The 19,153-nt window shown below is 41.1% G+C and overlaps 1 pseudogene; it reads right to left on the bottom strand.

Moving 5' to 3' along the window:
• Positions 1–1,871: 1,871 nt before the first annotated feature.
• On the bottom strand, positions 1,872–4,088 carry LOC133139506 (class I histocompatibility antigen, F10 alpha chain-like; annotated as a pseudogene).
• Between the last annotated feature and the right edge of the window lie 15,065 nt (positions 4,089–19,153).

Here is a 19,153-nt window from a genome sequence, read left to right as displayed (position 1 = left end):
ATGGCTCTTGTGATTTGGTGCGAAGGGAACCCTCTGGGTGTTATGACGCTGGTTCCTGTGAAATTAGCTCTAAGGAGCCCATTTAATGCTACGCCAACCTGGGCTCGCAACTATCATGGCAGTGTTTTGCATGTATTGTGTTGGCTAGACCCTCAGCCTCTGAGTTCTCCACTGAACTGAGATTTAAGCAATAATGCTAATCCCGGGAGCATATATTGAGTAATGGTGGCGTAGGTAAGAGTCGAGTGTAATCACTCCCGAGGTTCAGATAACGAAGGTAGTCAGATAACGAAGGTAGATGTATTGACCCTACTGTGGAGATTCTAGGTCAGCCCAGACCAGTAAAGAGCGGAAGGCAGAGTGGTACTACTGTCTCAGTAACGTGGTTTATTCATTAGCTGATCTAGACTCTCCGCATAGTGGTCATTACTATTTAACCCTACTAATATTCTTCCAGCAACACCAGAAGGACAAGCATGCAAACCCCTTCGGCCCTTGCTAAATTCCATCATTGGGTTAGTGTGGGGTTTTACACCTTCAAACCACAACACTGTTTATTCCTCCCCCTTTTCTGAAAACAGGCTGAAGTTGAAACACGATTGTCCGTTGCAAGTAGAACCAATTTTCAACCAATGAGCCTGAATTATTGTTCAGTTATAAAATGTTTTGGTACCGAATGTCGGGCTGTCAACTGTATATTTTGCAACCAGAATTTTAAGGACTATAAACACAGGCAGAGGGTGATCTTATGATGTTATAACAATGTTTTAACACAAAAATCTTACCTATTGTACCTTTAAATAAAAGCTACACACCTCTCGCTTTTCTTTGCTTTTTCAAGAAATGAAACAAAATAACATTACATTTAAAATAATTTATTATTTAATTATTTTATGTGTCTTGAGGTGTAAATACTTTATTTTGCTGACTAAATTAGACACTTTCCTGAAAGAAAGTGTAAGCACTTCCCCCAGCCTTTCCCCCATATCTCTCCTTCTCAACCTCCATCTCCTTGAACTCTTCTTAGGCAGAAACAAGTCGAAAAGTTTGTAAAAAATTGCACTGTAGAAAAAGGAATGAATGAAAAAGGAAGGCTCACTGTAGAAGGAATGAAAACAGGAAGGGAACTAAATGGGTTAAGGTTAAGGGGTCCGAATTTAATTGGTCTTAATATCAGGCTTTAGGCACCAAAGGTGAACATTTTGTATAAGGGGCTTGAGGGTGTGTGGCTCAATAAACAGCTTTGAGTCAATTTTGACTGATTGGGGTCCTATAGACCATTTAATTATGAACTGCAGATGTGGCTTATTTGTCCCAAAGTAGGAACTTTCTTGTTGATAAATGGATTGACAATGTCTTGTATGGCAGGTGGTCATATTGTATCGCCATTTAAGAGACCCCTTTGGCCTGAACTACTTATAGATTTGTTTTTGTAATGATATTGAAAACAAATATCAATTACATTTTTCAATATTAAAATATACATAACTGTAAATTATATACACAGAATAATTAACTTGACAGGTGAAATAGAATAAGAGGTGCTGGAGCCTATATGTTGTCATGCAGATAATGGCCTGCACATGCACACTTGATGCCAGTGGTGTGAACAAACAGGAACATGAAGCTGTGTCTTCTGACTCTGAAACTGAGAAGACAAACTATCAGTGATACAGGGACAGAAGAGCATACTGTAGACACTGCTAAAGGTAAATGCAATATTTATGCACTTACCTTTAACAAGCAGCCAGGATGCAGAGTCAATTCTTAGGGAGGTCTAGGTAACTACAAAGTGACTGCAAAAAGACAAAATGATCAAGATAAAAATGTTTCACCCTTGCCCCATTCAAGACATCCTCATGAATATTGCCTCACCTCTGCATCTCCTCTTATAGATGACAAATAAAAGCATGGTAAAGACAAGAACCAGCACCAGCACTACAACCAGAGAACTGATGACTGCAACATCCTTCCTCTGGTTCTGTAAAACAGAGCATTACAGTGAGATACTCAGTAAATAAATGATACACAGGCCATGACGTTGCTCATTAGCTCTGAACCACATATTTTTCCTCTTACGGGCGTTCTTGCTACCACCTCAATGGCATATGCAAGGGGTTAACAATGCATTCCTGCCTAACCCATCCCTGTCAATCTCTCATCAGGGGGGCCTAGGGCCAGGTCCTCGACAACGTTCTATTTCAAACTGGAAATGCAATGTTCCACCCTGTCCCAATGATTCCACTATAATGTGTTACAGAGCATATAATTATCTGAAATACCCCAGTTTATGTCCAGCTTGTTGTCCAGAGTAAGATGTGTGAAAGAGCAGGTGTAATGATGTCTCTCTCTCAGTTCCTCTGAACGGATACTCAGGGTCCTCCTTGTCTGGTAGGTCCCGTCTCCATTGGGTAACACCCCCCCAGAATCAGCTCCTCATCTGGGATGGGATGCCCGTCTCTCAGCATGGTCAGGTTGATGTGTCGGGGGTAGAAGCCCGTGGCCAGACAGCTCACCTTCATTTCTCCAGTCTCAGTACGTGGCTTGTGGACCAGCCTGACTCTGGGGCGCTCTGGAGGGGGAAACAGCAGTGCATTAGCCAGAGAAAGGGCAGGTATACAATGCAGGGAAGCACAGGTTCCTCACATGGGATGTACTCATCTTCTAATGGCGACTTCCAGCATGATAATGCCCCATGTCACAATGCAAGTCATCTCAGACTGGTTTCATGAACATGAAAATGAGTTCAATGTTCTTCAGTAGCCTTCCCAGTCACCGGATCTGAATCCAATAGAACACCTTGTGGATAGGATGTGATAGAACAGAAGACAAATTAGAAGAAATTTTGGGAGGCAATCATGTCATGGAACAGAATCTCGAATTTCTTTCAATATCTTGTGGAATCCATTCCACAAAGAATTGTTTTGAGAGCAAAAAGACCAGTGCTTAGAGGATGTACGAAGCCACAAAAACAAAACAAAGGGCAGGCCTGGGCTGGTTGGATCCAGGATACTCTTCATGTAGATGATGGGGACTACAACATAAACCATGATAACAAAAATATTTAAAACGTATTAAATGTCAAGTTAAATGTGAATGTATTGGGACAGTGACACAATTTTGGTTGTTTTGGCACTGTATAACAATGAAGATTAATGAGATTAAAGCACTGTCAGCTCTGAAGGTATTTAAGGTGTGTAGGAATTGCAGACCTTTTATAGCGACATATTCAGTGCAGTGGCAAGTGTGCTGTGTGGCAAGGTCAAGTGTGCCTTGGATTTTTGACTTTTTATATAGCCATGCTAAAAAAGAATTTTATGTGCACTAGTATTGTTTCTCAACAATGAAAAATGTTAGGCCATAAGCACTTATTTATAACTTCTACTTCAGATTCTTATTTAGCCAATTTGGCTGTGGAAAGAAATGGGGGAGAAGGGATTATTACTTTGTTGGACATCAACAAGGCAATAGCACTGCAGCCAAGATATATCGTAGCAATGTTAACACTCAGCGTAGTTTTACATTGATTTCACTTTTGTACAATGGACAGGTTGCACATATGTTAACACTGGCGCTCATTCCATGTTGTGCAATTTCTTGCTACAATCCATCTCTGTAAATCTTTTTTCAGAAATGGTGTGTTTGTTTGTGTGCAGAGTTTGGGTTTACACAGTATATAATAGGCAGTTTGAAACATTGAGAGAATCTTTTTTTGCCCTGGTGGAAATGAATCCACTAATAATAATCCAAAAGGATTCCCATACTTTTGCACAGGGCCTTTTTCCTTTTTTTATCATGTATAAACAGTAAAAAATGAAAATAAAAAGCAATCTCGCTTTAGAATTTCAGAAAGGTCTCATGTCCCAAATGTCTGCACCCCACTGTATGTCTGCCATTACTGCCACAGGAAATGTAACAGTCCAGCAATTCCAAACTGTACAGGATATCAAGGTATAAAGAACATGTGCTTTAGTTTGGCGTTTGTGGAAGGTTACTTTACCTTTTCTCAACACAATGTTCTTCTCTTTCTCCAGATAGTACTTTAGTGTTTGGATACAAATAGGCTGATAAATATTTATAAATATCATTAAAATGTATTGTTCTTCCTCTCTATCCACTTAAGCTGTGGCCATTGAGGGCTGACTGTGTGATTATGCATGTCATAACGTCACATCATAAGCATCCCACACCATGACCGGGCTGGGCTTGTCATTGTCCAGCACACATCTACCCTGCCTCTGATGAACATGAACTCCTTCAAAACAAAGAGAATAAAAGAAGCAAATAAACCAAGAGTCTCAAACATCAACCTACTTTCTTGATATGCTTTCATGAAAATGCAATTAGAATATTTGTAGTCTAGTGCCCTCCTCAATTGCATTTGTGACCTAAAGAATACAGTTATATATCAGACTTTGTTGAATGTGCAACATCTATTGAAAATTCCAAAACTTTGAATATTCATTCATAAAGAAACATTCTTAATGCCCTCTGTCTTGCTACTAGTTTTGATTTGTAAGCCAGTCATAAGTAACATTTGGTCTCATGTGCTGGTCAGCTTGCTGACTTCCCCCTCCTGGAGCATACATTGTTAGCCCCCACCATTGGCACACATGCCTGTGGGGGAGAGCTAGAGAAGGATTCTTAGAGGCGCCTTCTTGGGCCCTCTTTTCTCACATTCCAGAACAGGAATATTGGAGATGGTATAAAGATGTTTCATGATAATCCCAGGTCAGAATATAGTGATGTTTGGTATTATTCTGATTGGTTCAGTGCGACTGGTGTAATGGTCTAGTTTTTGTAACAGTCTACCTTTGATATCACAACCATTCAGGAGCCGAGGGGAAACTGGGCAAAAGCTGTCTCTGTAGAAGCCATGTGTTTTAGCCCCCTGCCTGGTGGGCCTGGCTGTAAATTATAGATGGGTGACTCACTTTTAGGGTCAAGAACTAAGGCCTGGATTTCGGAGATAAGGAGAAGAAACCAAACAGTCTGGGATGTCTCCTTTCCTTTCATTCACCCAAATCAGGTTTATCCCAAAGGTATATTACCATGAGAGGCACAAAGACATATTTACAGCATAATGCAGTTATCATGAAAACTCCCAACTACAGCATTCATAGATATGATGGGGAGGCCTGTAGCATAGTGGTTAAGGTCAGGAAGGGCTGCCATTTGTGAGGGGCCTGAGAGCTGGGGTTTCAATGTTGTTTAGACTACCTGTTGGGGAGTTAAGATGTATGAGTGGTCCAAGGCCAGTTGGGTCATGGGAAAAGAATCCTCCCGAACATTGGTGACCTCCCTGTGACCCCATACCTGGTCACTTCCAAGGGGGAAGACTCCGGACAATGCCACAGTGCCCTCATTTGGGCACTGCTGTCATTACAGCATTACAGACTGCTCTCTTAGATTAAATATTCAAAACTGCTATTAAGATAGTAAATAGACCCGGTAACACCTTGAAAACATTGCCCATGTGATCCTTGTATTATTGCATTAAGTCTTATGTAATGGTAACAGGAATTGCAAATGTAAAATGGATAATCAGGAGGGAAGTTTCATGATAACTGCAACATAATAAAACATAAGGGTAATCTGTTTGGTATGGATGTGATCTGATAAAATCAAGGAATTGGATGAGATACATTTCATACCAAATGGAATTTAATAAACTACAGTTTCAGTATCCCAAGGGAAAACCTACACGTCCTCTCCTGGTAATCATCTCATTTTCCCTACTCAACAACCCCCAACGGTGGGGGTCTAAATTCCAGATTTGACCACCCCTCCGGGTTGATTTATGGCACTGCCGCCTGGTTCCAAACGTATGATTTGGCATAAAAGCAAGGGAGACAGACCAATCTGGGAAGATCGTATTCGACTTCCCACACAACATGTCTTGTGTATGTATGTATGTATGTATGTATGTATGTATGTATGTATGTATGTATGTGTAGCAGTGGAAGATCGTATTCGACTTCCCACACAGCATATTGTACGTGTATGTAAGTATCAGGAAGATCGTATTCGACTTTCCATACGGCATATTCTATACTCTGTGTTTGTGTGTAGTCCAAGCAGGCTAGGTATGATTATTTACTCTATCTCTATTCTTAATTTGTGTATTTTATACTTGATTGTGATATTCTAAAGCTAATAACCTACCTGTCTGCGAATAAACTATTTTGTTTGGAACTTGCGTGATCTCCATGACTCTAATTCATCTTGTACCTTTTCAGCCTAAGTTACAACTGAATACTCAGAGGGAAATGGTGGCCGAAGACCGACCGATCGGCGGGGCGGTACACCTGTGGTAGTTCTAAGCTGTGCGGCCAGCAATTTCTGTCCCTTAAAGGGTCGGGTGACGCACGGCTCTTGTGATTTGGTGCGAAGGGAACCCTTGGGCGTTACGGCGCTGGTTCCTGCCAAATTAGCTCTAAGGAGCCCAGTTAATGCTGGGCTCGTAACTATCATGGCAGGTTTGCATGTATTGTGTTGACTGGACCCGCAGCCTCTGAGTTCTCCACCGAACTGAGATTTCAGCAGTAATGCTAATCCCGGGAGGATCTATTGAGTAATGGTGGCGCAGGTACAAGTCGAATGTAATCACTCCCGAGGTCCGCGTAAGTTGCAAACCCAAATTTCTAAATTATATTTTAAATGGAGTCAGATAAACGAGTAAAACTATAGTAACCACTAAGCGTACAATACGGCCCCGTTTGAGAACGGAGAATATTAAGAATTGTACTGATCCGTTTCTGGCCAGCTATAAGCGGGATATGGGGCAGGTCAATCCATATCCGACTCATGGCAACGGACCCAGTATATTCTTAAACATAATTGTGCTCTGTTCTTGTACGGAGGATAATAATTAACCCAACTAATGTTCTCCCAGCAACGCCAGAAGGACAAGCACGCAAAACCCCCTTCGGCCCCCGCTAAATTCCGTCATTGGGTTAGCTGTGGGGTTTTACAGATTGTCACTAATTTTTGTGAATGTACCGGTTAAGGCTGGTTTATATTTCATTGGGCGACCACGCTGCAACAAGTTTATACTTCATAAATTAAATATTTTTTTAATTAAACAATGACCATTGCAATGTGCACTCAGCTCACCTTCAGTGTGATTGGAGAGGAGGTTTACATGGTGTGCTGGATTGCTCATGGAATTATAAACATGTTCCATCACAATCTTTGCACCTTCAAGGATAGTATCGTTAACAACATTTGTTGAGCTTGGTTGGCTTCAAGAGATCCATTTCTTTATGTTGCAGCCATAGTAGAGCACCTGAAGATCATCCAACATAACCACTACACTGAATTCTGGGAATTGGGTCTGTCCGTGTATAAATGTTGCAAATCCCCAGAGAGAGTGTGACCCTCTGGGGAAACATCAACAATCATAAGTAAAGTTGTGAAGGCAGGGGAATATTTCTTTCATCACCAGAAATATGTATTGCATTACAATCTTAGGACTTCCCTGTACAACTGGAAACATGTACTGCAGCACTAAATCCTTACGTTGGCTACCAAACTTTGCAAAGACAACTATCTGTGTGTGCGTGTCTGTGTCAGTGAACAAAGTAATCTTACATTTTATTTTCACGGAACTGATAGTACAAAGGACAACATGTACTTGCATGTTCTCCCCGTGTTCATGTGGGTTTCCTCCCACAGTCCAAAGACATGCAGGTTAGGCTGATTGGAGAGTCTAAATTGCCCATGGGTATGAGTGTGTGAGTGAATGGTGTGTGTGCCCTGCGATGGACTGGCGACCTGTCCAGGGTGTATTCCTGCCTTTCGTCCAATGTATGCTGGGATAGGCTCCAGCCCCCTGCAACCCCCTCAGATAATGGATGGATGGATCATTCGGAAATGCATTTACACAAATAATGTGGGATTTATCAAAAGTTATTTTAGGTCCCAAATGGACTTGTTCTCAGTTGTTTGTATTGTGTGCAGAAGTGTGTTTTATGCTTTTATTATTCCATTCATTCATATTTTGTTTTGATTTACAGTTATTTAGCAAAAAATTTTTATTATATGAGCCAATTGAATATTATAATTATTCCTGTCATATAAAAAAACGCAACTGGATTCAACATTGAAATAGGTGCTGTTTAATTTGGGTAATTCTGATTAATTTGTTCTTAATTTGTGTTAATAGGGCATACAAGTCATAGCTTAGACCTCCATTGCTATGGCTGACCTCTCTTTACACTACATTTACATTTATTGCTTTAATAGAAGATTTGGTGAATGGCGTAGGTACTAGGAGAGAGTGCATCTTCAAAGACTGAGCCAATTTCTATGTTGAGGCTCATGAGTCGGTTATGACCATCGGCCGTATAAAAATGGTTTTGACTGCCCAGACACCTCCTTCTGAGTTTCTGCACATTGGAGCCAGAAGATCAAATGAATACTCATGGTGGTACCTATGTTTAGGTAAGGTAATTTTGACCCATAACACTACAGATGTCACTAGCGTTAATAATGTAAAGTTAAACAAATAAAAAAATTCTTCTCTGAAAGTGATGCTATATTGAGTGTTATATTGGAAGGTAAATGGTTTGGGAACCATAAAAAATAAAAAAGTGATTGTATGGTTATGAATGAATAATAAGTTAGTTAAAGTATGAGGTAAAAAGAAAAAAACAATATTGGATGATAATCTTTTTTTGTGCATTTTGTGCCGAGTTAAAACAAATTTGAGCCACTTACACAAAAGGTGTGTGCCGCTTTCTAACACATTAGGAGGGTTTAACACAAAACGCAGAGTGAAAACTAAACCAGCTTGGTTACAGAAGAGCCAACAGAGTTGAACTCATGTTCGGATTGGTTAGACTTTATGTCAAGCATCATGTTGAGAACAAGCACAAGAAAGAACAAGATTATTAAAGCATATTTCACGGGTGGGCTTAAAGGAATACTATGCAGAATATTTTCACCTTGCTAATGTTATAAAACAAACATGCTCAGTCAATACGATGGCCTGTTCTGGGCGTGGCCTTTGTTATTTCTGTGCTGTATCTGTAAAAACATGAGTCCAGTACACTGAACTCATGCTCTATGATCCAATAGGAGGAGGAGGGGGACCAAGAGGAGACGATTGGCTACTACAGAGGTGAGCGGGGTGTCTGCAAGTGATGGGTACAGGGGCACTGGTTAAAATAAATGATATAATGGATTCCACCAAGTATCAGGCAATCTGACAATCTGGTTGCCTCTACCACAAGGCTGAGACTTGGACTTGGTGGACTTCTGAGCAAGACAATGACCCAAAGCATACCTCACAATCCTCACAGAAATGGCTGTTTCTATTGAAACATGAATAAAGTACAGTATTTGTCTCATGTTCAGCATTTTAAGGTTATCTCAGTAATCACATTGTATTTATTGAGCATTGGCAGTGGATTTGTTGATATATTTATTAAATTAGTGTGATAACAACAAAGTTCCCTCTTAATTATTTCCCATAAAATATATAGGTTTATGTAGCGTGGGAAGCTAAGCGGAGAGCCAGGGGCGACCAAAGGTAGAACCTTTTTTAACCAACACGCGAACGTGTTAGTCACTAAATCCCAGGGAGAACCAAAATAGGGATACCCAGCTAGGAACAGGACTTCTCCCGGAACAATGGGAGGAATAGAAATTAAACAAACCAAATTTCGAAAATAGTAAACAGAAAGGTAGCTCAAAAACGGCTAGCGAACGTAAAACAACCCTTAAGTAACCAGGGCGAACCAATAACTTTGGTACCGTGCCAAATAGCTGGGCACTGAGTGAAAACCAAAAGAAAATACAACCTAGCGAGAAAAGCTAGGCACGAAAATAAAAACCTCGAGGCGCAGCTCGGGACAAAAATGCAAACCAAAATACAACACCGGGGACAACGTCCCTCTACCATCGACTCACACGAGTCCAAAAGAAAAAACAAAACCTTTGAGGAAGGTGCCAGCACACACAACTCTTCCAGCTGTACGCCTTCCTTACCTTTTAGATATTTCTCTTACTTTAGCAATGAGAGAATTACCCACCAGCACCGTACCTGACTCGTATAGGTTTAGAGTCTACCGGGCGCTTTACCGGCTTTGTGCCAAGGGCGAACGGTTGAGCACAAAAGCACAGAAACTAGTCCATGCTGGTCTTAAATACTCTCCCGGGAGGTAATTCCCCTGGCGTAAACGAGGAACAGGTGGAAACAATTATCCTCGGCCAACTAGTGGCACCAGTGAGAATTACCTCCCACCATGACAGGTTTATGCATGAATTCTAATTCTAATTTTGAATTAAATCGAAATTAAGGGGGTCCTCTTCCCCCATCTTACCCGACCAGATTGACCAATAAAGGCCGGGTTCTTATTTTTTAGTTTAACTGTAGCTGATCACCCCCGAGACATTTTTTTTGAATTGCGCTACAGCACAACCATGGGATCAATTATTTACTAGCATTTTGAAGAAGCTTGACAACAACTGTAATATCAAGCATGTTGTTTCATACCTCTGACTACCTTCATACCTCCTATTCATTGTTTTTTAATACAAAAGCTAGTATTTGCATGAAAGCAAGTAGGGTAATTGTTAAATTCGCTAAGTAAACCCATTCCTATATGATACTTAACCTCACAAACATCCACTGCTGTCAAGTGCGTGGTTTCTTTTCAACTAAGTTAGTGCTTTACTTTCAATTTCAATTTTCTTGAATAAATGGCTATAGGTGACATGTGAGCATTTGCATCAAGTACATGAATAACTAAAAGTTTTACTTGTGTTAACAGCTGTAGCCTGTAACAGAAAAAGAAGCGCAGTAATTCCTTCCATAGTTTTGAACTTCTCAGAAAGCCAACACAAGTCAAATTCCTGGGCTTTGCACTCCTGCGTTGAACAACTGTATATGGAAAACTCCTCCTACATTGAGGAGTTGGAAATCATCCAAAAGATTTTCAGATTGCGCAGGTAGATAAGCCAGTTGGTCCTCTTATCAGTAAAAAAACAACAGACACACCTTTCAGTCATGTACTGCATGCCGCAGCTCATCTAAAGGGCAGTACTTTTTTTTTTTTTAATCCTCCGCCACCTGAAACATTTGACATACAACACTTTTTTTAAATCCAATGCTTTTGTCCTTGCAAAAGGAATGGCAGCCTCTTACCCACAGATGGAAAATACACCAATTTAAATTGCATCATGGCTTACCTAAGGCTGATATTGGAACATTCATATCATGGGTTTACTAGCACTACCAGTTACCTAAGGCTGACATTGGAACATTCATATCCTGGGTTTACTCGCACTACCAGTTACATTGCAATCTACACTCATTGGGCCTCATTTATCAATATTTTCTGAAATCTGTGTGCAAATTATATTACATTACATTACATTAATGGCATTTGGCAGACGCTCTTATCCAGAGCGACGTACAGTTGATTAGACTAAGCAGGAGACAATCCTCCCCTGGAGCAATGCAGGGTTAAGGGCCTTGTTCAAGGGGCCAATGGCTGTGTGGATCTTATTGTGGCTACACCACATTCATTCATTCATTCATTCATTATCCTAACCCGCTTATCCTGAACAGGGTCGCGGGGGGGCTGGAGCCTATCCCAGCATACATTGGGCGAAAGGCAGGAATACACTCTGGACAGGTCGCCAGTCCATCACAGGGCCTTTTCTTTCCACTCCAGTCCTTTTCCCGCTCTCTTTCCTTATTACATGTCTCCGCCCTTCACTCCATATCTTATAGCATAATGAAGATGTTGTCCCAAAATTATAGCTCCCGATTTCTTGCATAAATTCATTTTATTTTTTGTAATGATTAAAGTAAATGCTCAACAGTTACCTTTCATTTAAAAATTTGAAAGAAAGAGTATATTAATAAACCAATACTTCAACATGATTCAAATTTGTAACTTTTTTTACAAATAAAGTTATAATTATAATTATTGAATCGCATCTGAAGATTAAACCTAGTCCTTGACTAAATTTAATTGGAGATTATCCATACAAAAATGCATTTAGTCCAGGATTAAGATTAATCTGTGTCCATGTAACCGGCTCCTATTTTGTTGTTGACCATCATTTTATATGACATCTTATCGTCACATGAGTCCTTAAAAATAGAATGGTTATTTATTTAATCTCATTTATTGATATATCAATTACCTACCACACCAGACCTGAGGTCTTGGCACGCCTTTCTCCAGCTATCTTTAGAAAGGCTTTGCCAAAACATTGGCTCAGGCATGGTAGTTCATTGATATACGAATAAATAAATGAAATAACCACTATCTTTTTGTGTACCCCTGATAATACTGCTTCTTCAGTTGTCACACACTTGATGTCATATACAAAATATGTCTTCTGCACTTCTGGTTTATATATCTTCAGTTAGCATTGGAATCGTGATGAATTTCTATAGCCATGCTGTTGTTCAGGCTGCACCATTCTGGAGACCTGAGACTTGACTCGGACTCTAGCTCAGAGACTTGAGACTTGACTTGGACTCTAGCTCAGAAGACTTGAGACTTGACTCGGACTTGATGGCTTGTGAACATCTCTGCCTTACACACTCTGAAATAACCCTCCAAGATGCACACACATATAAATGTCTCTACAGTACAACAAGGACATCATAGATTCAACATCAACACAGATTGAAAATAAATATGAACTTGTTATGTTCCTGTGTTCTTGTCCTGTTTTCTTGTCTGAGCCCTTGATTCCTTCCCCCAGTTCTAGCCTCTTTTCTCCTTTCTAGTTTCCTTGCCCTTGCCCTTGCCCTTGCCCTTGTTCCTGAGTCCTTGCCCTTGCCCTTGTTTATCTGGATTTCCGGTTTTGACCCCTGCCTGCTTCCCTGGACTCTTCTTTGCTTTGTGGATATCTGTACCTCTGCTTTGTTGGACTGACCCCCTGGTTTTGGACCCTGGCCTGTTTTTTGACTCTACTCTGTCTGTCCCTTTTGGAATTAAACCTGCCATTTTTCTGCACCCCTGTCTGCTTTTGGTTCTTCTGTTCCCCCCGGCTTAACAGAACTGATGTCCCATTAAAGTTGATCCATGCAAATAAATAAAGGAACGTAATAAAGGTTGCCATTTTTTATTACAGTCGGTTCTGCATTCCTGTATTGAGATCTGATCTCAGTTTGATCTCTCAGTCCAATCCTGTTCAGCTTTCACCGCCAAGACAGGTGAGGGATGGGTACCATTGATATGTGAAGCGTTTCAAACACTTATTGGATCTCTTTTTCCCACAAACGTGGACAAAGAAAATAATGAAACATTACTTACATCCATATACATATACAGTATATTTATAAATAAATCATTCATGTTTGAAAATACAGATTGCTAGGGATTACTTTACAATCCAATATCATCAATGGCTATAATCTCATTATAGCCATTATCAATATTACAGATTAGTCCCAATGTACTCCCCATCACAATTAGCAAATGTGCAAATGCCAGGAAATGAGCCAGGCTGATGAAGGAGACTGGTGCCCATTTTCACAAGCCCCAGTACCATGGAGTACCTCTGAATAACACACACAATTTACAAAAGACGTGGCAGAAACTCGTCATAGTTCTTGGGATCCGACCGTTTTTTTTTGTATGATGATTCAAATTGTGAGCATAACAAGATGAGCTCCTCTTCGAATATGAGTTTTCATGATTCTTTGGATGACTGGGGTTATTCACATCAGCAAACCTTGCATCAGCCTGAAAGAGTTTAAGCATCAGTACAGTTAAAACACAAAAGGAAAGAAAACGGCTATTTTAAGCTAAAGGTACTATAGGTAATTTTGGATTTATAAAGGTCAAGAGAGGAATAGCAGCAAGAAACACCTTCAAACCATAACACTGTTTATTCCTCCCCCTTTTCTGAAAACAGGTATTGAAACACCATTGTCTGTTGCAATTAGAACCAATTTTCAACCAATGAGCCTGAATTATTGTTCAGTTATAAAATGTTTGGTACCAAATGTGGGGCCATCAACTGTATATTTTGAAACCAGAATTTTAAGGACAATAAACACAGGCAGAGGGTGATCTTATGATGTTATAAAAATGTTTTAACACAAAAATCTTACCTATCGTACCTTTAAATAAAAGCTACACACCTCTCGCTTTTCTTTGCTTTTTTTAAGAAATGAAACAAAATAACATGACATTTAAAATAATTTATTATTTAATTACTTTATGTGTCTTGAGGTGTAAATACTGTATTTTGCTTACCAAATTAGCACTTCCCCCAGCCTTTCCCCCCATACCTCTCCCTCTCAACCTCCATATTCTTGCGCTCTTCTCAGGCAGCAACAAGTCAAGAAGTTCATAAAAAATTGCACTGTAGAAAAAGGAATGAATGAAAAAGGAAGGCTCACTGTAGAAGGAATGAAAACGGGAAGGGAACTAAAGGGGTTAAAGTTAAGGGGTCCGAATTTAATTGGTTTTAATATCAGGCTTTAGGCACCAAAGGTGAACATTTTGTATAAGGGGCTTGAGGGTGTGTGGCTTAATAAACAGATTTGAGTCCATTTGGACTGATTGGGGTCCTATAGACCATTTCATTATGAACTGCAGATGTGGCTTATTTGTCCCAAAGTAGGAACTTTCTTGTTGATAAAAGGATTGACAATGTCTTGTATGGCAGGTGGTCATATTGTATTGCCATTTAAGGGACCCCTTTGGCACTTGATTTGGCACAATCAATGACATTATTCAATATTAAAATATACATAATTGTAAATTGTATATGCAGAATAACTAACTTGACAGGTGAAATAGAATAAGAGGTGCTGGAGCCTATATGTTGTCACGCAGATAATGGCCTGCACTTGTACACTTGATGCCAGTGGTGTGAACAAACAGGAACATGAAGCTGTGTCTTCTGACTGTGAAACTGAGAGGACAAACTATCAGTGATACATCTTCTAAAGGGGCAGAAGAGCACACTCTTGACAGCGTTCGGTCAGGGCTAAGTGCCGGCCATACAAAATGTTCTAGTGGGGAGACACCTATGGACTGTCATCCAGGCAATGTTTGTTTGTAAGACATTTGTGTGTTACATTTGCCCAGATGACTTGCAGGTCCAGGTCTGGCCCCCCCCTCGGATAAGTGCAGGTCTGGCCCCCCCCTGAAGATAAGTGCAATACTTTTTCACTTACCTTTAGCAAGCAGCCATGATGCAGAGTCAACTCTCAGAAAGGAGGTCTAGGAAACTGCAAAGTGACAGCAAAAAGACAAAATGATCAAGATAAAAATGTTTCGCCCTTTCCCCATTCAACCCTTGTCCAGAATGCAGGGAAGGTGGGTAAGGCCTCTGGTACCTTTGCCAGGTACTATGCCACCCCCTTCCTCAGAGCAATGGGCTTGGGTGTGCTGGACCTCACCATACCCTACAGCTGGGACCCCCCCTATGTCTACCAAGCCCTGAAGGACTACAGGACGGGTCTGCCCACGGCTGGCCTAACCTCGTGGAGCTATAAAATGATTATGGCTCATTTAAGATCTGGACAAATTGTAACGCTCCCGAGGGGGGGGCCAGACCTGGACCATTTATGTATCGCCGGCACTTGACCGAACGCTGCCCCCACGGATGCACTGACTCAGAACACATTCACCACCTGTTCTGGGAGTGCTCCGTGGCCAGGCGGGTCTGGGGCCTTGTTTGTTCCTCTGTCTCCCTGAGCAGGTTCCTGCCGAGGTCCTCCCTGATGGCTGAGGGCATCCTCTACGGTCCACCGGGGGGATGCAAGACCACCGTGCTCCAGCATCAGTGGAGGATCATGAATACCATGAAGCAGGTCCTGTGGGAGACGAAGAACATCACGGTCTACCAGAAAACATCTGTAGGCCTGGTCACTCTCTGGAGGAGGATACAAAACCTCCTCCAGGACGGCATTCTTGTGGAAATGCACAGCAACAAAATCCTGGCTAGAGAGAAGTGGGGGGTGGACCACTGGAAAGAACTTATCATATAGTCCACCCCCCCCCCACCCCCTAAGGGACACAGAAACCTCTCGGGACAGTAAAACCTGAGCGAAATGGACTTTTTTCTTCACTATTTCTTTGTCTTTTAATCCACCTTTGTTTCTTTGGATTAGATGTTGATTTTGTTAAAGTTTTGTGAAGTATCTCTTAATTTTGTTATCATTTTCAAATCACCGTTTCTTAAAGTTTGTTTCCTATTTCTTTTGATGTCCTTGTTTCATTAGTTTAAGTCTCTGTTAAAATGATTATTTTGTGTTAATTTTGTGTTTTAAAAAAAAAAAAAAGAAAAAGAATTTTAAAATGTAAAGAAATTAAAAAACCAATAAAACTACCTTTCCCCATTCAAGACATCCCCATAAATATTGCCTCTCACCTCTGCATCTCCTCTTATAGATGACAAATGCAGGGATGGTAAAGACAAGAGCCAGAAACAGCACTACAACCAGATAACTGAGGACTGCAACATCTGAGCCTTCCTCTGCTTCTGTAAAGTGGTAGTAGTCGTGTCAGTGCATTACAGTATATATGTGATACACAGGCCATGGCATTCTTCTTCAAAATACCTCTGGTTTAGGCTTATGGAAAGTAGCAGTCTTAACCAAAAAAAATTGGGCAAAATATTCTTCCACTCTATCCCAATGGTTCCACAATAATGTGTTGCAGAGTATATGATTATCTGAATTACCCCAGTTTATGTCCAGCTTGTTGTCCAGTGTAAGGTGTGTGACAGAGCAGACCCATGAACATGTGTGCAGGTGTATATGAGTGAGAGTGTGTGTGCGTGCATGGGCGTATGTCAGTACCCATGAGCGTGTGTGCAGGTGTACAGTGGTGTGAAAAAGTGTTTGCCCCCTTCCTGATTTCTAATTTTTTTGCATGTTTGTCACACTTAAATGTTTCAGATCATCAAACTAATTTAAATATTAGTCAAAGACAACACAAGTAAACACAAAATGCAGTTTTTAAATGAAGGTTTTTATTATTAAGGGAGAAAAAAATCCAAACCTACATGGCCCTGTGTGAAAAAGTGATTGCCCCCTAAACCTAATAACTGGTTGGGCCACCCTTAGCAGCAACAACTGCAATCAAGCGTTTGCGATAACTTGCAATGAGTCTCTTACAGCGCTGTGGAGGAATTTTGGCCCACTCATCTTTGCAGAATTGTTGTCATTCAGCCACATTGGAGGGTTTTCGAGCATGAACCGCCTTTTTAAGGTCATGCCACAGCATCTCAATAGGATTCAGGTCAGGACTTTGACTAGGCCACTCCAAAGTCTTCATTTTGTTTTTCTTCAGCCATTCAGAGGTGGACTTGCTGGTGTGTTTTGGATCATTGTCCTGCTGCAGAACCCAAGTTCGTTTCAGCTTGAGGTCACAAACAGATGGCCTTCTCCTTCAGGATTTTTTGGTAGACAGCAGAATTCATGGTTCCATTTATCACAGCAAGTCGTCCAGGTCCTGAAGCAGCAAAACAGCCCCAGACCATCACACTACCACCACCATATTTTACTGTTGGTATGATGTTCTTTTTCTGAAATGTGGTGTTACTGTTACGCCAGATGTAATGGGACACACACCTTCCAAAAAGTTCCAACTTTTGTCTTGTCAGACCACAGAGTATTTTCCCAAAAGTCTTGGGGATCATCAAGATGTTTTCTGGCAAAATTGAGACGAGCCTTAATGTTCTTTTTGCTCAGCAGTGGTTTTCGTCTTGGAACTCTGCCATGCAGGCCATTTTTGCCCAGTCTCTTTCTTATGGTGGAGTCATGAGCACTGACCTTAACTGAGGCAAGTGAGGCCTGCAGTTCTTTGGATGTTGTTGTGGGGTCTTTTGTGACCTCTTGGATGAGTCGTCACTGCGCTCTTGGGGTAATTTTGAAGGCCATTTGTGGATAATGGCTCTCACTGTGGTTCGCTGGAGTCCCAAAGCTTTAGAAATGGCTTTATAACCTTTTCCAGACTGATAGATCTCAATTACTTTCTTTCTCATTTGTTCCTGAATTTCTTTAGATCTCGGCATGATTTCTAGCTTTTGAGGATCATTTGGTCTACTTCACTTTGTCAGGCAGGTCCTATTTAAGTGATTTCTTGATTGAGAACAGGTTTGGCAGTAATCAGGCCTGGGTGTGGCTAGAGAAATTGAACTCAGGTTTGATAAACCACAGTTAAGTTATGTTTTAACAGGGGGGGCAATCACTTTTTCACACAGGGCCATGTAGGTTTGGATTTTTTTTCTCCCTTAATAATAAAAACCTTCATTTAAAAAACTGCATTTTGTGTTTACTTGTGTTGTCTTTGACTAATATTTAAATTTGTTTGATGATCTGAAACATTTAAGTGTGACAAACATGCAAAAAAAAAAAAGAAATCATGAAGGGGGCAAACACTTTTTCACACCACTGTATATGAGTGAGAGTGTGTATGCATGCATGGGCGTATGTCAGTACCCATGAGCGTGTGTCTGAGGCAGAGCCAGGAAAGGGGAGCATGAAGGCAGCCCTGGCCTGCCATTGTTGAGAGCCCCCGGTGATGGATGAACATATCAACATATCGTATCAACATATCCTGGCATGGATTTGCTGTAACTGGCATGAAAGTCATTTGAACATTTTCCAGAAACTGATTTGGATTTCATTCATCTGTCTGGCCTTCTTTTTGGGCAGGCAGTCTGGCCTAGCTGTCCAAGGTCTCAGCTGAGGAATGTGCCTGCTGTCCTAGTAGTGACAGGTTTTCACGACTATTGAAAAACGACCCCCCCCTAGGAAAAGTTGGAGGAATGCCCTTGACAGGTACAGAAATGGCATGTGCAAACAATCATGGAGGTGTGTATTTGATACATGGGGTCAGCCTCAGTGTCGATCCCTACCCAGCTCCACCCTCCAACCCTACACCCTCCTGACTTATGTTCCCTGCTGAAGATCAATGTACAGGAGAGAACGGACTGGAGAGATTTAGGCCCAAAATGTTTAGGCTGCCCCAGTTGCTAACCCAAAGAACGAAGATAAGAAAGGAAAAACATGGACACATTAGCTGGCAGACAAGTCACTTAGTTCTTAGTTTAGGTTAAATGGCACCCGCTCGGAGGCCTGTAATTTAGCTGCTCAACGCATTAACAGAGTGTGGCAGCATGCGTCTGAGCTCCGGCGTGGAATGAGGAGGCCGGA

This window comes from Conger conger, chromosome 10 (assembly GCF_963514075.1).
Source record: "Conger conger chromosome 10, fConCon1.1, whole genome shotgun sequence".
Lineage (NCBI taxonomy): Eukaryota > Metazoa > Chordata > Actinopteri > Anguilliformes > Congridae > Conger > Conger conger.
Note: the sequence above shows the minus strand (reverse complement) of the source record. Positions and strands in the feature narration are given on the sequence as shown.